This window comes from Felis catus, chromosome B2 (assembly GCF_018350175.1).
Source record: "Felis catus isolate Fca126 chromosome B2, F.catus_Fca126_mat1.0, whole genome shotgun sequence".
NCBI classification, from domain to species: Eukaryota; Metazoa; Chordata; class Mammalia; order Carnivora; family Felidae; genus Felis; species Felis catus.
The window spans coordinates 55,421,148-55,444,919 of NC_058372.1; the positions used below are offsets into that span (position 1 = coordinate 55,421,148).

Sequence of the window (23,772 nt, forward strand, 5' to 3'; positions counted from 1 at the left end):
ATGCTGTGAAGTATATACTAAACCTCTCCTGGGAGCCAAGATGAGCTGCTACCATCATTGTTGTGAATGCATATGCTGGGAGAAAAAAGCATCTGTTTCACTGTGAAATACTTGAAAATCCATAGGAAAATGATAAGGCATGTGTAAAAAAGTGGAAAATTGACCTCAGGACAGTGATTTTACTTTAAAATGTATCTGCAGGAAGGTAAACCAAAAACAAATGCATTCTAATGGTTGATTTTATCTCAATAACTCAAGCTGTTATGCAGTGAATATCGATACTGTTAGGAATACCTCAGCACCACCTTGGACTGAGCTGGTTGATGCAGCAGTACTCCAAGGTGCTAAAAAAGACATTGATTGCTTTTGGTGAGGAGGGAATTGTCCCTATCTAACTGTATAGAGTTCGTGTGCGTGATTAGCATAGATGAACACACATACACTCACTCATGCATAAATGTGTTTGTTTAGTCCTGTACAAGAAAATATTGTCCTGGCTTGGAAATGCAAAGATAAATAAGACACAGTAAATCCCTCTTAAGGATGTTACATAAAAGTTTAGTGTAAGAGATATTTTGTTCTAAACAGTGTAGAAAGTGATGCTACAGGATTTTGCAGAGGAGTAGTTTGGATCATTTCCATTTTTTTTCCATTTGAGAGTATCATTTCTAAACCTTGGAGAGTTGACAACAACAGACATTTATCTGTAATTTGGTCAGGGCTAACAGGAGTGGCTTGTTTCTACTTCAAGTGATGCTGGTGTGGGTTCCGAGAGGTCTTCATGCACATGACTGGTACCTCAGCTGAGGTAGTCAGAGTTGGCTTGCCTTTCTCTCTTGTCCTTTGTAGTCTCTCTCCCTCCAGAGTCTCTGCTCACTTCCTAGCCTTTATCTCTAGCAGGGCAATCAGACTTTTATATGTTTGCTAGATTCGAAGGAGATGAAAGTGGTAGCTGCCAGGTCTAAGAAGGCCTAGTCCCAGACCTGGCAAGGTTTCACTTCTGCCACATTCTATTGGTCAAAACAAATCACAAGAGTAAGCCTTATTCTTGTGAATAAGGGAAGCATCATTTGTGATCATTTTTGTAAATAATCTACTACACTGGCCTTGATAACATTTGTAGAATTAGGGCATATGGAAATGTGAGGAAGGAATATTCTTGGTAGAAAAAAATTAGGCTAAGTAAAAACTTAGAATTGGGAAAGAATATTGAAGACAATTGTTTAATTTCTTTGGAAACCAGACTCTGAGGTTGATTGAAGTCTCCAGAGACTGGTGTATACTGAGGATCTCTTAGTGTTCTTTACGGACTTTCATGTATAACCTCCTCATGTTCACCGTTTCCATTTGTTTTGGTATCCATTTGTTTTGGATCTGCTCACAGTCCCAACTAAAGTAATGTAATACATAATTTTATTCTTAACCAAGTTTTTGTTAATGGAAAAATAATGCATATACATTATCAAAAACTTATCAGAATAAAAAGCATATGGTGATGGTGAAAATAAGTTTCATTTCCAGACCTTTAAATTGTACTCAGGGGCGATCACTACTCAACAATTTCTCCTGAATCTTTCAAAAGACAATCTATATATGGCCAAGAATATAGGTAGTTATCTATCTACCTATTTATATATTTATGTTTATATCTATACACATAATATATCCATATACCCCTGTTTCATACATATGGGAGCATACACTATAGACTGTTTGCCCTGTTGCTTGTTTTTCACTTAGGAATATATTGTGGAGATTGCATAATACCAGAATATATATACATGATTGCTTTCTTAAATGGAAAGAAGTAACTCTTTATGGTAATTTTTAGTGGCCATACAAACTCTTTATTATGAATTTAACAGTAGTCAAACATACACTTGTAGAGAAGGAGGAAATAATCAAACTAATACCTTGATGCTCCTTCTATAGATGACAGTAGTCAAGTAAAGATGATAAGTAAAGAGTGTTCTAACTGTCAGGACCAAATATACCCAGAAGTCCATTGATGTTTACTGTAGATAAAAGGTATTTATGGTACTGCCATTAGAGAGAATGTTTAAAAATTCACAAAGCCCACTATAATCATAAAGAGGGTGAAAAATGCTACAGAGAAGGCAGGCACCTTCCAGCGATCTCCCTGGTTCAACTTTTCATGAAGCTCTTGCCTCTGTTGACTAGTTATTCTATTTTTTTCTCTCCTTTAACTTGGGTATCACTTGGGAGTCACTTACATGGGGAGGGTACAGAGAAGATATACAAAGACCTTTATAGGCATATGTGGACCTTGCAAGTATTTGATTTTGCTAGAAACACTGGATTCCATTCATTATCAAAGTTTGCTTCTATGCTCAAATTTTTTTCATATGCCCTTCGTTACATAATATTGCTGTATTAGCCACATGTTTCCAACCTTTTTCAAACTTGAGAAATTACCAAATTGTGAAACCTACAAGGATTGTTTTAACTTATTTCTTTTACATAGCGAGTCTCGTCCACTGGAAACCTGAAACTAGTAGGAGAAATAAAATGTATTCATGAACAACAGTAATATAATGCGGATGCTGTGGGAATCATAGATAAAATAAGTAATTAAGGGCTCACAGAAGGGGTCATTTTCTTTCAGAAGCATGTAAGGAGAAGGCTTTATGGAGGAGACTATATTGGAGATGGGTCTTAAGACTGTGGTAGGATTTCCACAGGTGAATGAAGTTAGGGAGAAAAACACTACTTTTACTACACAGATGTAAAGACATAAGCAAAAGTGTGAAAGCAGGAAGCAGATAAAGCAATAATAATATTAGTGCTAATATTTATCTTTTATTAAGTACTTGCAATGTGCTGTAAATTAAGCCAAAGTGTTATAGCACTCTTTAATACTCACTGCATCCTCCAGGAAAGATATTCTTATCCCCGTTTTATGGAAATATAAAAACTGAGGCTCAGGAAGGTTTAATAATTTGGCTGAAGCTCAACAGTAAAGTGTAGAAATCTTTGTGTTTATACCTGCCTGACTCTAAAGCTTATTTTTAGGATGTTTACACTGCACAGGCCAAGTAAATGGAATCTAATTTTGATCTCTGAGTTTCTTAATTTTCAAGTAAAGAAAATTCCAAGAGCCGGCAGTGGTCAGCCATGTTCAATGCTGCTGAGAGGTTAAGAAGACTGAGAATTGACCTTTGGAGATGACAACAGGGAAGTCACTGTTTTCTTTAAGAGGGTCAGTTTCAAAGTTTCGTTGAGGTTGAATTCTTGATAGAATGGATTCCAGAGAAAATGGGAGGTGAGAAAGTGGAAGTGAAGACATGGATTATACACAAATTTTTAGAGAAATTTGGCTACAAAAGGAATCAGGGAAATAAGATAACACCCCTGGACAGTGATTTGGGGTGAAGGGAAGGGGTTTTTGGCTCTTTCTTTCTTTCTTTCTTTCTTTCTTTCTTCTTGGTGAGAATGATCACATATTATCATTTGGGAAGGGGATCATTGGAGGATCAAAGACCTTGAGTAGGTGGTGCTGGCACCTGTGGAAGGACTATCTGTAGACAGGAGCAGTGATAGCTTATTGTAACAGAAGAGGGGCAGAGGACCTGGGCAGAGGCGGTTTTGGTACTGGGAAGATAAGAAATTCCTCTTTGGTTTTTTATTTTCAGTGAAATATGAAGCAAAGTTATCAGTTGAGAAGAGGGTATAAGGGGTATAGTGAAGAGTATGGAATTGAATTGCACTGAATCTATTGCATTCTCTGTCCTATTCTGAAAATCACAGTATGAAGTCTGGGCTGCTTGCTTTATGGAGGGAACACAGCTGTAGTAACAAGGAAAAAAGGCTCGCATCTGCAATGCTGAGAAAAGAAAATCCTACCAAAGCCTGGAGATCATCTCTACAGACACAGATCTGAGTAGCCCAAAGTGAAATGAGAAATGGATCTCAAAGTATATAAATCATCATAGATACTGACAGTTGAACAACCGTAGGGCAGCAGGCAGGAGGAATGGAGTCTGCTGCCTCTGAGAGAGTAAGAGCAGTGAAATTCTCAAGCTTGTACTTCCACACATGGAACATACATAACATAGTATTTGTTCAGTTAGGTGACAAGTTCTGTAGTAGCCTCGGAGAAGGGGTTGGTGAGGTGAAGCAAAGCAGCTAGGAGGCTTCTAGCGATAAGTGAGAGAATGTACATTTATCCTAAGGAAAGAGATAAAACAAGGACATTCAAGGGAAATGTAGCTGTGGAATAAGGGTGAGATTCGATAAACTATAAGATTAAAAAATCTTTGAATACAAGTATGCATTTACAATCTGATTGAGATGGTATTCTGAAAGTATATCACTTGTCAGAAATTGACTTCTCTATTCATACATTAAAAAATCATATTTAAAAATCATATTATATAAATGAGTTACATAAAATTAGCCTACATATAACAATTGCTTACATAGTGCCTACAAGTGTGTCAGGTGCGAAGAGCTAGATGTACATCAACTCACTAAACTGGAACAACTCTAAGTTATATATACTGTTACTATACCCGTTTTACAGATGAAGAAACTGGAGCAGAGAAAGTTGCTAGGATCACTCAGTATGCAGTGAGTAGAGCTAGGCTATAAACCCTGACTAGCTCTGCTATACTGCATTATCTCCTAGTTAAGGATATTATGCAATAGGTGTATTAAAATAAAAACCCTAGATAAAAAGACATAGGAAGTGGGAGAAATAATTGTACCAGGAAACTAGTGCAAGGGCCACTAATTTGATCTCTGAGTTTCTTAATACTCAGAATGAAAACAGAAACATGATTTATAAACCTGCAGATTGAGCCTGACAGCTGCCTGTGGATCAGTTATAATAGGAAGCAGTTTGTAATGTCACAAGGATGCATGTTACGGGCTGAATTGTGTCCTCTCAAAATTCATATGTTAAAGTCTTAACCTTCAGTATCTCAGAATTTGACGGTATTGGGTATTTGCCTTTAAAGAGCTGATTATGTTAAAATGAGGCCCCTAAGGGAGGCCCTAATCCAGTCAGACTGGTGTCCTTGTAAGAAGAGGAAATTCGACATACAGAGACACCATAGAGGTGCACACGCAGAGGAAAGACCATGTAAAGAGACAAGAAGAAAAATGGCCTTCTGCAGGCCAAGGAGACAGGCCTTACGAGAAACCAAACCCGCTGATATCTTGATCATCTGGACTTCTGCCTCCAGAAGTATGAGAAAATAAATCTCTGTTGTTAAGCCACCAGCCTGTAATGTTTTGTTACGGCGGCTTGAGCAAACTAATACAATGGAATTGTAATTTTGGAACAGAACAGTTTAGATGGACCTCAGGGCAAAAGTAGGGATTTTGACCGAGTTTGTTCATCAGTGGACTGTGTAGGAAGAAAGCTTTAGGCCACATTATCACCTCTGTAGAAGCAGACAACCCCAGCAGCTATCCAAGCATAATAGTTGAAATCCAATGGTGATTATGTTAACTACAATTTATGTATTGGCAATTTTTCCCTGCACATTTCAAGGCAATGTGGGAAAAAAGCAAAACACACTCTCACATTAACTGGATGACCCTGCATTATATGATATTCTTTGCAAAAAAAAAAAAAAAGATTTCAATGATTTTTTTTATCTCTGCTTTTATTTTAGCTATGCACTTTTGTAAAAGCAACTTGCAGAATGATGTTCTGAAAACTGACATTTTCAGGTAGCTCCAGGCACTGCGTGGGGTGCTGAAGCAACCCTCTAGGCACATTGACCTCGGCCTTTCCCTGCACCAGGTTCTGATCGCAGCAGGAGAGTTGAATTCATTATGAACAGGAATTCAGCTTTCAGAACGGGGTACCATATGTCTTCCTTGGTGATAAGGTTGACATTTGCATCCATTGAAAATACATAAGTCAAGTCATTCTTGTGCTAATTCTCAAGGGAAGAACTGCAGCTGACTTAAATCCAAGCCCTGACAGGTTGCAGCTATGGGATCCCTCAGGTTTTCACATGAGCGCATCTTCCAGAAGGTGTAAGGCAGTCATACCTTGGAATTTTGAAACAGACAATAGACAGAGGTAAAGGGAAGTTAGGAGTTTTGCTTTCTCTCTTTTTTGTGTCTCTTGGCTTATACTGCTCACTTAGAGAGTTTCGTCTATATAATTTTCATTTGTTTCTGTTTTGCAAGCAGTCAATTTCACTATCACAAATTTAAAAAATCCCTGTGTTAATTGAAAAATATGAATATTACCTTATATCAGCATAGAGTTGACAAAAATGCATTTGCTGAGGTTTCTTATTGTTCACTACATCCTGTCAGTGATCTGTTATGACTTTAGAGTAATAATTTATGGAGGGGCCAGAATAAAAAGAAAATAGAAATAACTATTATTTTCTAACTAATATGACCTTAATAAACTTAAAGTATTCGTATTCAATTATTAGGTATAAACAATGACTATTAACATACACTTATTTTTTAATCGCTATTTTGTATCTTAAATGTACTCAAGTTCTTGCTTTGTTATTTATTTGACTTTGTTCGAACTGCCTTATGTCACCATCACAGTTACTTAATATACCCATCGTCCTGGAAACAGTAGAAATAATATTATTTAATTAGTGATCAGTTATATATTTATTTTGGATCTTTGGACAAGAATGTGATCACTTAAAATTTTTGCTAGAGGACAGAAAGAGGGAGGGAGGTTTAATGTAACTTCAGTTCATTAATGTTAATTGGGTATTTGAGTGTCTAAGACTTCTATTTTAAAGTCATAGGGAGGGGCGCCTGGGTGGCGCAGTCGGTTAAGCGTCCGACCTCAGCCAGGTCGTGATCTCGTGGTCTGTGGGTTCGAATCCCGCGTCAGGCCCTGGGCTGATGGCTCAGAGCCTGGAGCCTGTTTCCGATTCTGTGTCTCCCTCTCTCTCTGTTCCTCCCCCGTTCATGCTCTGTCTCTCTCTGTCCCACAAATAAATAAACGTTGAAAAAAAAAATTAAAGTCATAGGGAAATATTTAGCCTTTATTTTGTCATTTTATTACTTTCTTTCAGTGCAACTGTACTGATGATGTTACATACACAAAAATATATAAAATTGTGGGGTAGTGGGAAAAGGAGCAGGCAAGTAGCCTGGCTTCTCCTCTTGCTTCTGCCACTGATTTTCTATGGACTTAAACAATAAACAAGATCTGTCTCATTTTCTCATTTTCCTCATTTATAAACAGCAGCAATAAGACCTTTCCTATCTATTGTTTCTTGTGATTAAATTAGATAATAGCACAAGAAAGCATTTAGAAAATGTTATATAAGTATTCTTATTATTAACTCCATTGTGCATTGTTTAACCTAAGTGATGAGTTAGACTAGGCATGAAAATATTCTTTCATAAGTATTTTTACCTTAGAACAGACACTGGACTCTGCCTGATTACTTTCTCTTTATTTTAATAACACTATTATGGATTAAAAAACTGTAATCACAGAGTCTCATTTAATTTTGTGTACGTCTTTTACTGGGCAGGGTGCCTTGGTATGGTAGGAACTTGGTAGATGACCGCATGTATTTTAAATGAATGAATCATCAATAAATGCAGATGTGTTCAAGGTATTTGATTCTTTTTTTTTTTTTTTTTTTGTTAAATTTTTTTTTTTTCAACGTTTATTTACTTTTGGGACAGAGAGAGACAGAGCATGAACGGGGGAGGGGCAGAGAGAGAGGGAGACACAGAATCGGAAACAGGCTCCAGGCTCTGAGCCATCAGCCCAGAGCCTGACGTGGGGCTCGAACTCACGGACCGCGAGATCGTGACCTGGCTGAAGTCGGACGCTTAACCGACTGCGCCACCCAGGCGCCCCAAGGTATTTGATTCTTAAGAAAAGGGAATAAAGTATTGTAAAACTCAATAAAGTATTGTAAAATAGGTTTATGCTATATCATTTAAAATAAGCATTGATTCCCAATAATAATGTAGCTGTGAAGAAAACAAAAACTATCCCCCCAAATGATTTCGCTCTATTATTTCAATTATTTTTTTAATTTACATATCATTTAAAAAATTATCCATCATTGCTGTTCCTCCTTGTCAAAGAGACCTGGAAGAAAACACGTTTGGCCTACATTGTGAGACTCCTTGGATGCACAGATGGTGGACGATGGGCTGGGGCAATAGTTAGGAGTGAAAGCCATGGGAAGTTCTATATGTTCTAGCTGCATTTAGGCAATCAGGAAGGGCAGTGGGATGAGTGCGTAAGACAAGAAACATCAACTTAAAACTGAACGGACCTGTCCGGATCAGATTTAAAACTTGAAAATAGAACTTGCCTTAATGTAATGGAAGATTCAGGAGATACTCCTTTCTTCCTTCTTTGTTTTCTCCCTCCACCTTTTGCCCTCCTTCCTTTTTTCCATTCCTCTTTCTCTCCCTTCCTTTGTCCTTCCCCCCTCTTTCCTTTCCTTTTTCCTCCTATTTTCTCTCCCACCCTTTCTCCCTTCCTTTCTCCTCCTCCTCCCTCCCTTCTCTTTCTCTATTTCCTTCAGTTTTTTGACTTCTTTTTACTCCATTTCTGGGTTTTTAAATGATTCTCCTTTTCTGATATTCTACAACCATTACCTTTCACTTTAAGAGAAGTAATTTCTCTGCTTTAGGAGACGAAACAATGGAGAATGGTCTTGTCCACAATTTCCTTTGACCATCTTCTTGCCATTGATATTATTAAGATTTATCAATGTTTCATAGGATATTGCTTTTCATTCTTGTTTTCCCCCTTATACTTTGGTCATTGATTAAGTATAACCAATATCATCACCCAGAAAATACTGAATCACCCCAATAAAAAAAGGTAGTTATTCATGTCACAAAAATTGTTTATCTGTTTTTTCCATGATAAACTGGCCTGGAAGATATAATACATTCTACCCATGACAGATAGTTTATTTCAATGGAAAAGATAACTGGAGTTTTGAAAAATGGTAGCTGAAAAGTATTACAGGTAATACTGTAAAGCTCTAACATTTTATAAGAAAACATATCAGAACCATATATGTTAGATATTTTAGCCCTAGTTTTCTTTTTTTTATTACAAATTTATTTTTTTAATTTTTTTTTCAATATATGAAATTTATTGTCAAATTGGTTTCCATACAACACCCAGTGCTCATCCCAAAAGGTGCCCTCCTCAATACCCATCACCCACCCCCCCCTCCCACCCCCCATCAACCCTCAGTTTGTTAGCCCTAGTTTTCAAGATCCTATTCTATTTTCATAGACTGAATGATTCCCACCCACATGGGGGAGAGCTATTTGCTTTACTTACTCCACCGATTCAAATGCTAATCTCTTCCAGAAACACTCCTACAAACACACAGGGAAATAATGTTTAACCAGATATCTGGGCATCCCTTGGCCTAGTAAAGTTGACACATAAAATTAACCATCACAGTTATGTAATTTGCATCTGAAATATCAGTGGTACAAGGTTACCTTTCAAAAAATGTAATTTAGTTATAAAACTTTATACAATGTCTGTATTATGATATCTCACAATAATTGCATTTAAATTGAGTTTATAGCACTAAATTTTCTGTAGTTGAAAAATAAAATGTAATAAATGTCTCATCCAAGACTGGGATTAGAATATTTTATGCACATCCGATTTTATTTTTTCAATGATTTTATTCTGGTTGCTCTATGTTACACATGCTTATCTGAATTCATTATCCATTTCTTTCTACCATTTCCTTGTCCATCAGTATAACCTCGATGTAATGAAATTTTTAATTAGTCTCTCCTATCTGAAACCATGGTTCAATTTTCTTGCACTGTCAGATGATACTTTTTCCCCCAAATATAGATGTTTCTGGGACTTAGTGATTTGAAATATGTGTATCTTTTAAATCTAATAGACAAATCATTTCCCAACTACTGTGCATTTGTGCCTTTGCCTACAAATCAAGGACACAAAATTTTCTCAAAGCATATATAAATAGTTCATTACTGTAAAATGTATAATATAACCAAATATGCAAAGTGACTTATTATGAAGGCTAATAGTTTGCACAAGTATTAGAATTTAAAAGGTTGAGCTAAAGTATGTTTGCACCATCAAGTACTGTGTACTACAAATTATTTTTCTGTGAGACAGTGAGATTTACTAGACTCATTTTTACTTTCTTATCATGACTTTTTATTAACCAATAGTGAAATTTAGTTAATGGAAATAATTCACTGCATTTTCTTACAGTCCAGTTTTGGCCGTAGCACACATTTTCCTCCTTGCATTTTAATATAGGTTTGTTTCCCTTACTAGATGATAAACTCTTAGTGATCAGGGACCAGGCCTTTTCCTTTAATGTCCCTCATAACATTTAAATTAAACGCTTAATGACAAATTGTTAAGTGTAAAACTTGGAAGGATCTGGACTTGCAAGCTAACAAGTTAACATGCTGCATAAACATGAGGCCTCTGGATCCAAGGGCAGAACTTGTAGTCACACAACATGTTGTGCTGTTCTCACTTCCCCAATCTGTGCAGGCCATGTGGTAAGAACCAGATTTGCACCACAGGAGCAGAATCCTGAAATATCAAGCTTGGAGCCTATTTAGGGTAGCTGGCTTATCTGACCATCCTCCCCTTAGAAGAAGAAAGAAGACCTTTGTTCTGGAATGTAAACAAATCCTCTCTGAGAAGAGGGAGAGAGGGTACCACTCTACTGCCCTGCAATGAAAACAAATGGCTGTGGGGAGATACACCTTTCTATCTTTAGGGTTGCTGTTCAGTCATCTTTTAATCCAAGTGCCAGTGTCTTTTGCTCAGAAAGCTCCAATCAAGCAGAAACGTGGCAATAACCATGGAGCATTTTCTCCCTCAAGCTAGGACACTTTTGAGAGTGAAAGGAGTGTCATTATTATTATTATTATTATTATTGCCAGAAACATATCATGAAAGACAAAGGCTGAGAGAAACAGCTTCAGATTAAAGAAAACAAGAGTCATATCACCTAAATTTAGTGTGTGATCTGGATTAGATTCTTAATCTGAAAAATAAATAAAAAGCATTTCAATAAAGGACATTATTGGGACAATAGGGAAACTAGTATGTACTAGATGAGATTGTATCAAGGTTAGATGTTTTGAATTTGATAACCTTACTGAGGTCATATAAGAAAACGTTCTTGTTCTTAAGATATGCATGCTGAAAAATTCAAAGTTGAATTGCTACGATGTCTATAACTTAACTTCAAATGGTTCAGGGAAAAAAGTATATATTTGTATGTACTTATATAGGCAATAAGAGAGAGAAGGGAGAAAATAAATGTGACTAAGTTGAAGAATTTGGTGAAGAGTATATGGGTTTTCAATGTACTATTTATGCAACTTTTCTGATGATTTAAACTTCTTTTTTAAAGTTAAAAAAATTGTAAAATGTTTACATTGGGAAAATAAGAATAAGCTGGGACTGTGTTTGTAAAGCATATTACTGTGTGCCAAGTACTATTCCAGGCTGTGGAGACACAAAGCTAAGGCAGTTTTTTTTTTTCCTTTCAAGGATCTCATCACATAGAGAAAAAGAAAATTAGATGTCAGTAAATGTGAAATTTATTGTAGAGAAAATTTTGTTTAGAGAAAATATCTTTGTGTGTCCCTGTGTATGTAGTTGGGGGCATTCTAAACAAGTTTTGTTTAAACTTGAGGCCTGTGCTAAAAGATCAAGCTAATGGAAAGAAATTTACAACTGTAAAGGTAGTGAGACTTCCAGAGTGATTTAACTAATTCTAGAGGTTTGTGTTTGTATCTCAGGGAGGGATGAGGCATGAGACCTTGGAGACATCTTGGAGTTATAAAACTGGAGACTCTGGGCTTATCTGGCTAGTGGAGAGATTTATTTACATATCAAAGGTTAGAGTTAGAACCTAAGATTCCTCCTCTTTTTCCATTCTCAAGATTCTCTAAAGGAGAGGGGACAGCATATCCATATAAGCTAGAGGAAATTTATTTTTAACCATTTCTTACCTACAATACAGACTCCATTTGTATGTGTAAGACATTTGATCTGGTTTTCATGGCATTAATTACTCCAGGGATAAGACTTGTACCAGAGCTATTGGCTGTCAGTGAATAGAAATCTGCCTCCAATCCAGAAAATATAGTACATGCATTCAGGACAAAATTAATGAAGATAAAAATTAAAAATCCAACAGAAAAATTTTTAGAACTTTTAGAACATTTAAAGTTCGATTAAATAAGAGGTATGAATATTCTGTAAACACAGAAGGGAGCTACCACTGTCCTCTAGGATTTGGTTGGATCTGGAAGACATACTGGTTCAACAGAGAAAGAGTATCCATAACAGTTCTCAGGAAGTTTGCATTTGAACTGGAACATGTGGCATATTTCACTCTTTACGCTTATGAAGTGGTACCTGTTCTTGTCTCTGCTCATTCTGAAGACTTATTTGAAAAGAATGACTAAGGTGCTTCGGGGTGGCTCACTTGGTTAAGCGTCCGATTTCAGCTCAGGTCATGTTCTCACAGCTTGTGAGTTCGAGCCCCGTATTGGGTGGGCTCTGTGCTGACAGCTCAGAGCCTGGATCTGCTTTGGATTCTGTCTCTGTCTCTCTTTGCCCCTACCCCACTCATGCTCTGTCTCTGTCTCTGTCTCTCAAAAGTAGACATTAAAAAATTTAAAAAAAAAAGAATGACTAAGAGTAATATTACTTAGTGGACATTTATGGGGCAGCACGCACAGTAGAGAAAGCATCCGTGGGCTTTGTTCAGAGCCAGTCAGACCAGAGTTTGAATCTCACCTGTGGGAGATTGGACTTGTTAATTAAAATCTGACTGTCAGTTTCAGTGTCTTAAGAATGGAATGTTAATGTCTAATTCAAAGAGTTATTTCGAGAGATAAATGAAATAACCCGTTAAGTGCCTAATGTAGTGCTTAGAAATAAATGGCACTAAATGAGTATTTCTTCTCTTCCTTCCTTTTAGTCCTTCCTTTTACTGCTTTGTAAAAGACCATCACAATTATAAACTTGAATAATTGAAGGACGTCATTTTTGTTATTTACCTGTATTTGCAAATATCTTATTCTCCAAATGGGTTTTTGTACATGTTGATCTTATGTTGGGAATTAACTTACACATTGTGAACATGTACAGAATAACCTTGCTTAAATAGGTGGCAGTAGACTTGTGAAATCTTAAAGAAACCACTGGACTTGGACGTCTACTTTATCAGTTATCTATATTCAGGATTGTAAATAATTGGATTGTATTAGCCACATTCTAAAATGTTTTTAGCTTAAAACAAATTAATGGGAAAGCAAATGCCATTTTACTTTTCTCCATTCCTTGGTAAATGTGCACACTTTATTGAAATTATTTAAACATTGTATTGAAAACTTTTCTCTTAGAAATTTCTATAGAGGGGCACTTGCCTGGATCAGTTGGCTGAGCATCTGACTTCAGCTCAGGTCATGATCTCATGCTTCGGTTTGTGAGTTTGAGCCTTGCATCGGGCTCTGCATTGACAGCATAGAGCCTGCTTGGGTTTCTCTGTGTCCACCTGTCTTTCTCCCTTCCCCTCCCCAAAATACATAAACTTTTATAGAAAAGAAAATGTTTTTTTTAAAGTTCTAAAAATACACAATCTGAAAAACGTAAGAAATAAGGATTTCTCCATATACTTGTTTTGTAAAGTATTTGTTTTTGCTACCAGGATGATCACAACTGTTTAGTAGTAGAGTATTGTTTGAAACCGAGGCCACCCCAGAGGAGCTGTGAAACTCAGACCTTAGGTACTCTACATTTCCAAAGCTAAGAACTATGAGGCTTTCAAAGTGAACTGGAGTCATGTTTGGTTTGTAGTAATAGGAGCTGAAAGTCACTCAGAATCTGCTGATTACATGGGGGCTGATCTTTGTTTCTTCTCGCATCATGGTTCATAGTGTAACACCAATGGATGTAAATATTCCCATGGTTATAAAAGATAGTCACATGCACATATTGATGGGAGAATAGAAGGAAGACCGCTAAGGCCAGTATTCTAACTCTTCTAAATTCCTTTTTTTGTGTAAGATCAGGGAAAACAAAACATATACTATCGCAAGTGGGCAAGAGTAAGCTGTTCATCAACTTTTCTCTATGCTGTTAATTCAGAGCTTTCTGATGGAGTAAAATAGTCCAGTTTTCCATAAATATATTACATTAACTGGACTTGTTAACATCATCTATTTCTATTTGAGATCATGAGCCAACCAAGTGGAATTTTATATGTGATATTTCAATTGCCTTGAATTCCAAAACTATTTGAAGGAATGTTCAGTTCATGTGCTAGACTAGGAGAACAACAGGTTAATTTAACATTATGAATAGTAAGTAGTGAGTCATCATCAACCTAATCACCTAAGCTATTTTACTTCTGCTCTCTTTTTCTTTGCTGTCTCCTTGTCAGAGACCTCTCACTCAATGTCAGCTTGAAAAAATGAGGGGAGGAAGTCTGGAGCATGTTGATGATTAGTCTTTCCAGCAACCCTGGATCTTTTTTCTATGGCAGAGCCCAGAAATTTGTCTCTCCTTCTGTCATATCACTAAAAATTTCAGGCTGGTAGAATTATTCCATCATGTAAATCATTAAGCAGAAATATTTTTAAATATCTGAGGCCAAAGTTTTCCACTATAAAGTTGGGACACGGGTATGATCCTTCTGCCTGATCCCTCCCTTAAAGTATGTATGCCTGAATTCTCATCCTTTAATTACATCTAAGTTTATGTTTCTTCATAATTACTTTAAAAGATTTCCTATTGAAAGATTTTTTTCTGTTTCAGTATATCAGGAAATTGTCATCTTTGTGGTGGTGATCAGCACAGTTCTAGTTAATTTTTTTATTTTTATCATATTTATTTGTGCTTCCAATAAATATTCATTGGAAACCTACCAGGTGGTTACCACAGTCTTTGCCCTCACGGAATTTAGAGACTAGTAAAAGTAAAAGAGACGAAGAAAGAAATACATGATGTGCATTAAGTGCTATTATAAAGGTAAGAGAGCACATGGAATGGACATCTAATTCAGTCTTTATGGGATCAGGGAAGACTTTTTTTTTCATGTTTATATACTTTTGAGAGAGAGAGAGACAGAACACATGGGGGAGAGGCAGAGAGAGAGACACAGAATTGAAACTGGGTCCAGGCTCTGAGTTGTCAGCACAGATCCCGAGGCAGATGGGGCTCAAACCCACAGGCTGTGAGATCATGACCTGGGTGGAAATCAGAAGCTCAACCTCTGAGCCACCCTGGTGCCCCAGGGAAGATTTTCACTTGATATCTGAAGGATGAGGAAAGTTAATCTAGGAAGAGGAGGGAAGTGTATTTCAAGTAAAGGGAACAGAATATGATAGAGACCAAATGAAAAGATGAGAATGGCAATTTGGGGGAGAGGAATTTGGGTGGTGGATGGAGAAAGAGAGAGAGAGAGAGAGAGAGAAAGAAAGAAAGAAAGAAAGAAAGAAAGAAAGAAAGAAAGAAAGAAAGAAAGAGAGAAAGAAAGAAACTGGAGAAATCTGCTCGGTAGACATGCCAAGGAGTTTTTATTTCATTTAATTTAGAAGCTCTTTTTCTGGTAGTTAAACCTATCTTGATGAACTCCTTGAATGTCATAAAAAATAGTTAACATCGCAATATGGGCTAACTTGAGCTAGTTAACTAAGAATGTTCTAGTTCTGGTTCTTAATGCTAATTAATAAGAACTAAGATGAGGGGTGCCTGGGTGGCTCAGTTGGTTAAGCATCTGACTTCGGCTCACAACATGATGTCCTGGTTCGTGAGTTTGAGCCCTGCCTTGGGCTCTGGGCTGACAGCTCAGAGCCTGGAGCCTACTTCACATTCTGTGTCTCCCTCTCTCTGTGCCCTTCTCCCACTTGGACTCTGTCTCTCATCTCTCAAAAATGAATAAACGTTTATATATAAATATATATATACTTCTTATTAAGAACTAAGATGAGCTAGAGTTTTCATAAGAATTATCTTAGTAAGGTATCTCATATTTATATTACTAATTTATTACTCATATCTGAAGAAATGAGGAATTTCAACTAATCATTTTACATTGTTAGACTTTTCTCATAATTTAAGGTTCAAAATGATAACAAACCATGAGCCATCTTGGCTGTAATAGAATTTGGGTTTTTTTTTATAAAAACGTGTTCTGATATATGTCAGAATATACATAGAGTACCCATGACAAATAGGTTTCATCATATGGCTTTTCTTCCTAGAAAAACTACTTAGCTTTATTTTATAAACTAAAACCATTTGGTAAGGCTTTTGAATAGCTGGACAAGATTTTTCTTCACTTAGTCTTGCATGCCTGCTCACTTAATCAGACCATTCTATTGTAGTTTACATGAATTTGCATAGGTAATCAGTGTATCATTGCTTGTATACCTTATATGTCTGTAATTATAATGACTGTTCAGCCTATTACAAGCATATTAAAGAGTCCATATAATGAATTAAGTAAGTTCTCCTATTGTGCAGTTCATTAGCAGTACTCCTGGTCCATCCAAATACAAGAAAAAGCCGTTTAAGTAAAAAACTAACTAATGCATGTAGATGTGGCCATTAGTTGCGTAACAGGCGTAATCTTTAAAATGTTTTGTCAAAGCAAATGTTTCAAGCCAGTAAATTCTATTTCAAGGGAATTTCCCCATATAGAAATGTAACATTTTACTTCCACCAGTGGTACCACATTTAGAGACCTATTTTGCCTCCTCTTAAATTAGTTTACATAAACAAAGAACTAAATGTATTTGAATAGTAGATGAGCAAGAACATTTAAAGATAAACAACTCTATAATATCTGAGTTTGTTTTATAAGGTCACATTTGTCTTTCATAAATTTTGCCTGGTGAATCAAGATAATTTGAGTTACTTCTATGTAATGCTTAGTAGAAATTTTGTTTTTTTACTTTTTTAATTTTGTCACATCCTTCCCCTGATATTTCCATCCAGCAGACCTTGGACTCTCAGAAAACTCCCCTGAATGTTTCTCCTTCTACATATCTCTTCCGTGGTGGTCCCAAACTCTGGGATATTTTCCTCCCAAGTTCATACAATGCCAATTGGCATAACTAACTTATAATTAAAGGACTGATTTCTATGATGTTCCAGGAATTCATATATATTAGTAAGAACACAGACATTGTAGTAGAAAATCCGAAAAATAAAAAAATGAGCAATTCGTAGAAAAATTATAATTTTATTAAAAGAAGCTCAATGTTGGGGCTCCTACGTAGCTCAGTCAGTTAAGTGTCTGATTTCATCTCCGGTCATGATCTTAAGGCTCCTAATTTTGAGTTCCTCCTAAGGCTCTCTGCTATCAATACAGAACATGCTTCAGATCCTCTGTCTCCCTCTCTCTCTGAACCTCCCCCATACACTCTTTCTCTCAAAAATCAATAAACACTTAAAAGAGGCTTAGTGTGATATATAATTAAGCAAATGCTCATTAGGACAACAGTATACTTTTTTCACCTACCAGATTGGCAAACATTCAAAAAGTTTAATAATACCTGATACTGATGCATGTATAAAAACAATTATTCTCATAAACTGTTGGTAAACTTATAAACTAATGTTAACATTGTCTTTTGTTTCTTGGCTTTTACATCTTGTAAAACCAAAACTCTATACCCATTAGACAACAACTCTCCATGTCCCCCTTTCCCCAGCCCCTGACAACCTCCATTCTTTTTTCTGTTGTTATAAATTTGACTATTTTAGATTCTTCATATGAATGGAATCATATCATATTTGTCCTTTTGTGACTGGCTTATTTATGCTATGCAGACAACTTCTAATTCTATATATCAAACCCTTAACTGTTACCTTTAAGCAATCAACAAAAATTGACAATGAAAGTGGTAATTAGAGTGAGATTTTATATATTACCACTGTTTGCCTTCAGAGAAAATAGGGACTTAACTGTGGGGCCAAGCGGAGGAGGAGTGAGGGAGGATCTTTTTATCCCAAGAAGAGTGAGCAGTCAGTCCATGGTTGGTAGCAACAGGTGTCAGTGAAATGAACTGTGCCTTCAAAAGGTGAGACTGTGAGGGATTTAGAGGGCCCTGCCACAGAGAAATTCCCACAAAATGAAGAATTCAAGGAAAACATGATGGATGCATCACTCAGAACATTAGGTGTACCTATTAAAGAAAGGATGAATTTAATAAATCACAGCAGACCACTATATGATTATGCTGAAGAGCTATGGTTTCTTCTTTAGTCAGTACCTTGAGATTGCTGAACATTATCCCGTCAGTGTGTGCACATGAGTGTGTGTGTGTGTGTGTGTGTGTGTGTGTGTGTGTGTTTGCTTGTTGAATTGAAACTTCTGGTAACTTCTCGACCATTTAATTTTTTACTTCTGTGGTGAAACAATGTCTTCATTGTCGAAAATAAGATGAAGTATCTGGGAGGAGTGAAATTTCTGAACACCCAGTCCAATTAAAGATACTTTTTTTGTGTACCTTTTCCAAACATCTACCTCATTCTGAGATGTATTCAGTTATAGGGATTAAATATTTCAGGTCTTAGGAGTATCAAAAAAGCAGAGTAGAAAAATAATAAAATAATAAAAACTGTGCTTTTGCCATTGATTATATAAGTAAATAAAATGATTATAAAAATAAAGGCGGTGATAGAAAACTATATATACCACTGCTATATATAGCAGTGTTTCCCAAACATGCCTTATTATATAATCATGTGGAGCTCTTACTGAGCACACAGAGTTTTGGTTCCAGCCCAAACTGAGTCAGATCCTCTAAAATAGGGCAATTAATATGTTTAAAAGGTGCCTTTGGTGAATTATGTGATCAGGTCAGTTTTTAGTAAGTTTTATTCCACAGCAATTATTTTCAGTGTATTTTTCCTAGTCCAAGGGCATTAACATTGCTAGAAATGGAAAACCTCAGGCCTATTATTGTATTCTGGGAGTGAGGCCCAGCAATTAGGTTAGTATAAGCCCTCCAGGTGATCCTGATTAAGGCTAAAGACCAAGAACCACTCTTCTACAGATTTCAGAATGATGAAGAATAAGACTTAGGTGTGTCTACAACAAATCTTAAGTAAAAAAGGTCAATATTGGGAGATGTTAGACTTTATGACAGACAACAGCTTTTAAACAGGGACCTCTGTAAAGAATATATGAACACACAACTTACGGATTTTCTCCTTTTGTGAAGAGGCTGCTGTTCTGCCATCCAGTTGAATGGTTACCAAGTGCCTCGCGCTGACTAAGCACTTTTCCTACATTGCAGTAATCATTGAACTCCATTTTCAGGTGAGCACTTCATGGAAGAGTTGGCATTTTAGTGGGAACTTGAAAGGTAGTGTCTCCACAGGTAGAAGTTGGGAAGAAAATTAATTCTGGACAGAGGCAAGAACGTGAGTCAAAGCAAGGACAAAGAAAAACAAAGTTAATTTGGATAATAATGGAGTAGAGCAGTGGCTCTCAAACTTTATCTGCATGAGAATCACCTGGAGAGTTGATTCTGATGCAGAGTTTGTGATTTACTACACCTGGCGGTGGGCCTGAGACTCCCAACTACCAGTACATTACTGGGTTATGCTGGAGCTGCTGATCTGAGGACTACACTTTGAGAATCACTGATACGGCGTGTGAGTTGGAGGGTGATGGCAAACAAATGCCGAGAAATGTTGGTTTATGAGGCCGGAATACAGAGGACCTGAATTCATACCAAGAAGTGGTGACTTATTTTAGGTATGTATGAATTTATTCATTTCTCTTGGTTTTGTTTAAGGGAGGAATGGTGACAGAGGCACGGTCATTCTCGACAACTCTGATGTAGTATGTGGGGCTGAGTCAAGGAAGGAGGAACATTTGTTCCTCAATTACTTCACTCCAGTCTCTACTGCTACTACTCCAGCCCTTCAGCTCCATGTCTCCGTTAGAGAAGATATGAAATTCTTTCTGTTTTGAACTAAGTGAACAAATGAGATGACGGTGTGAATGACTGATAATTACTTAACACTTCTTAATTATTTGCATTTTAAAGGTGGTACATATTAATCTCCATGAACCTCTGTTTTGAACTTCAGCTACTATAAAGTGTTAAGAGAAAAATGTCAAGCAGTGTGCATGTGAGAGGAAAGGGAATATGCCTTTTTGTGTGTGGGGGAGGCTTTCTTATAGGTTGCTCCGAAGCTTAGTTCTCTGTGGCGTTTCTGATTTTATATTATCTGCTTCCCTTTCTCAATCCACAGATCTCAAATAATGCCAAGTTTCTTTGTGGTAGATTAGTTTCTGACTGCAGTTCTATCCTGATCCATTGCTAACCAATCAGCTGTGCCAGCTTTGTGTGCTAATCTGACTTTAGTTAGAATGTGGGCTTTCTGAATCTATTTGGAGATTTTTAGGTTTCTCTAGATGGTAAAGATTAAGGATATGGCATACCAAGTTTTGTTACTTTTGTATGTAAAAATATTCTCACATCTATATGGGTTTTGGTTTTTCTAAATATCCTGTGCACATTCTACTTTTATGGTAAGTTTCATGAAATCATTTTGGAAGTTGGCAGGGACATAAATAAATAAAATAGGGGAATATCGTCGTATTATTGTTGTCTTTTATGTGCTTCAGTTTAAATTATCACTACAGTTCCATATTAGAGACCTGTAAAAAACAGAGTTCACTGTATAAGATAATGTTATTTTCTCAGGTAATGCTATAAGAAATAAAAGCCTCTCAGCAAAATAACTTGCTGGAGATATCAGGTGGTTCTCTAATGAAGCTTCTCCTTGTCTGCAGCCACATTCCTCTGCCTGTTGCCCACGTCAAGGAAGCCTGAAACATTTTAGTAGGTGAAAGCAAGCCATAATCAGGACATTGGAAATTTATCCATGAAAAAAATATTGTCACAGACTTTAACAACCACCAGTGAAAAAGGGACAATAGATTGACAAAGAAACACATAAAATTACCAAGAATAGTAATAACTAGATGAAGATCAATAACTGAAAGACAGAGGTGACTAGAACAAGGCAGAAATGTGAGGCAAAATGGCTGGCCCAGAAATGAAAATAATACGTATCCGTTTGGAAAATAGATTTAGGAATGCAATAAATGGGCAGTTTATATATAATTTATGCCCAATTGTAGTGAGACCAATAAATCTAAGACTAACCTTCTTGGCTTATGGTAGTAAATACCAGGGTCATGAAGCTTATTATTTTCTTTTCCCAACAAAGTCCATTGAAAACTACTCAGGAATATTAGTATATACAGAATAGTATTTTACATTGTGGAGAAACATGGAAATGAATAGGCTCTGTTCTCTGAGTGTGCTGTATTTTTTTTTTGTAACTTTTATTTATTTTTGAGACAGAGAGACAGAGTATGAACAGGGGAGGGGCAGAGAGAGAGGGAGACACAGAATCTGAAGCAGGCTCCAGGCGCTGAGTGGTCAGCACAGAGCCCGACGCAGGGCTCGAACTCACGGACCGCGGGATCATGACCTGAGCCGAAGTCGGACGCTTAACTGACTGAGCCACCCAGGCGCCCCTACTGTATTTTTAAATGAATCAGAAATGGTGCTGATGATGGGTGGTTTTATTTCACTGTAGCAGAAAACGTTATATGGTCTTTCCAACAACACCATCAGGCTGATTATGGCAGTGATAAATTGGACGTGATTGGGATTTGAGTGTTTTAAGTGCTATTTTACAAATTCCATGTTTCCTGAAATGAAATATTGGTGATACTTCTCTCACGTCCTTTCATCTCTCAGTATTGGGGCAAATAAAGAAAGGGACAAATAATAGTTGAGGCAAGGTCAGTGTTTAAATCAGGGTGTAAATCTCAGAGGATTTCATATCCAGTATCACTTTTGGCTCTTGACATCAGGGGAAAAGGTTAAAATATCTACTTTTAGGTTACAGGGATCTGTTGCCCTTTTGTTTATGCTGATAACTCTGAGAATGGTGGCTCTGTCCCAGCAGACTAATGAAAAAAAGTTTTTAAAATTGCTATTGAATATTCAAATATAATAGTGTGTCTGTCTTTTTAAAATTGAGGTGTAATTGACATATCACATATTAGTTTCAGGTATACAACATAGTGATTCAATTTTGTATATATTGTGAAATTACAGTAAGTATAGCGAACATTTGTCACCATACATAGTTACAACTTTTTTCCTTATAAGAACTTTTGAGATATTTCTCTTCGCAGCTTTTAAATATGTAAAACAACATTATTAACTATAGTCCCCATGTTGTACATTATGTCCCCATGACTTATTTATTTTATAACTGGAAGTGTCTACATTTTTAGTCCTTGCACACATTTTCTTCATCCTATACCCCCTGTCTTTGGATGGCACTGATCTGTTCTCTGTATCTATGAGCTTGTTTTTTTGTGTTTCTGTTTTTAGATTCCACATATAAGTGAGATCATATGGTATTTGTCTTTCTCTGTCTGACTTATTTTACTTATAATGCCCTCAAGGTCCACCCATGTTGTCACAAATGACAAGATTTCATTTTTTTACGTGAATAATATTCCATTATATATATGTCACATTATCTTTATATATCACATGATGTATATATCACATCTTTATCCATTCATCCATTGATGGACATTTAGGTTATTTCCATATCTTGGGTGTTAAAAATAACACTGCAGTGAACATGGGGGTGCATATATCTTTTTGAATTACTGTTTTCATTTTCTTTGGATAAACACTCAGAAGTACAATTGCTGGATCCTATAGTATTTAGAGGTTTTGAGGACCTCTATACTGTTTTCCACACTTGCTGTGACTAATTTACATTCCCACCAACTGTGTACAAGGGTTCCCTTTCTCTGCATCCTTGCCAACACTTATTATTTGTTTTTAGTTTTTTGATAATAGCCATTCTGATAGATGTGAAGTGATACCTCATTGTGGTTTTGATTTGCATTTCCTTGATGATTAGTGATGTTGAACATCATTCATATAGTTTTTGGCTTTCTGTATGTCTTTTTAGGATGTCTGTTCAGATATCTGTCCATTTTTAAATAAGATTGCTTTTTATATATTGAGTTTTACAAGTTCTTTATATATCTTGGATATTAACCCCTTATCAGATATATGAACTGTAAATATTTTCTCTCCTTCAGTAGTTTGCCTTTCCATTTTGTTAGTGGTTTCCTTTGCTGTGCTGAAATTTTTTAGTGTGGTATAGTCCCAGTTCTCTACTTTTGCATTTGGTGCTTTTGCTTTCCATGTCAGATTCTCTGTCTTCCAGTTTATGTAGGGAGCATATTCAGAATAGAGATAGTATTTTTTCTCCTGCCATTTATACCTGTAATGGTACTAGGCACTCAGTAAATGTTTGGTATTGAAAACATAATACAAAAGGGAGAAAATGATGCATATGAATATGTATAGATTCAAAGATTATTAGAACTAAACAGAGACTCAGCGATCATCTGAAGTGGTGCAACATCAAAGCATGAGATGTGTATCTTAGCAATTAAGTTTGCCATTATGGCTCCATCATTTATTGGCTGTGTGGCTTTGGACTGAGTTTCAGCTTCCTTAGATAAAATAAAATGAAATTATTCAAATATACTGGCTTGAGGGTGGGTTCCTGCAAAAATAGAGACTGAGTCAAGAACTTGCATTTATGTAGCTTATTTGACACATGATCCTAGGATACAGGAGTAAAAAAGTAGGAAAAATGAGACTGGAAAGGAAGTTAAAACAACAGCCTAATAGTTTATT

At 36.4% G+C, this 23,772-nt stretch overlaps 1 long non-coding RNA gene across 5 annotated transcripts in view; it reads left to right on the forward strand.

The window, feature by feature from the left end:
- Positions 1 to 23,772, forward strand: part of LOC109500179 — a 522,281-nt gene that overhangs the window by 251,711 nt on the left and 246,798 nt on the right. The window contains exon 1 of one of the 5 annotated variants that reach the window (XR_006597869.1): positions 15,956 to 19,763. The exons of 2 other annotated variants lie outside the window; for them this stretch is intronic. This is a non-coding gene — a long non-coding RNA (uncharacterized LOC109500179). Of the gene's footprint in view, positions 1 to 15,955; positions 19,764 to 23,772 lie in introns of those variants that run through there. 2 more of the 5 variants (XR_006597867.1, XR_006597868.1) reach the window with 2 other exon arrangements.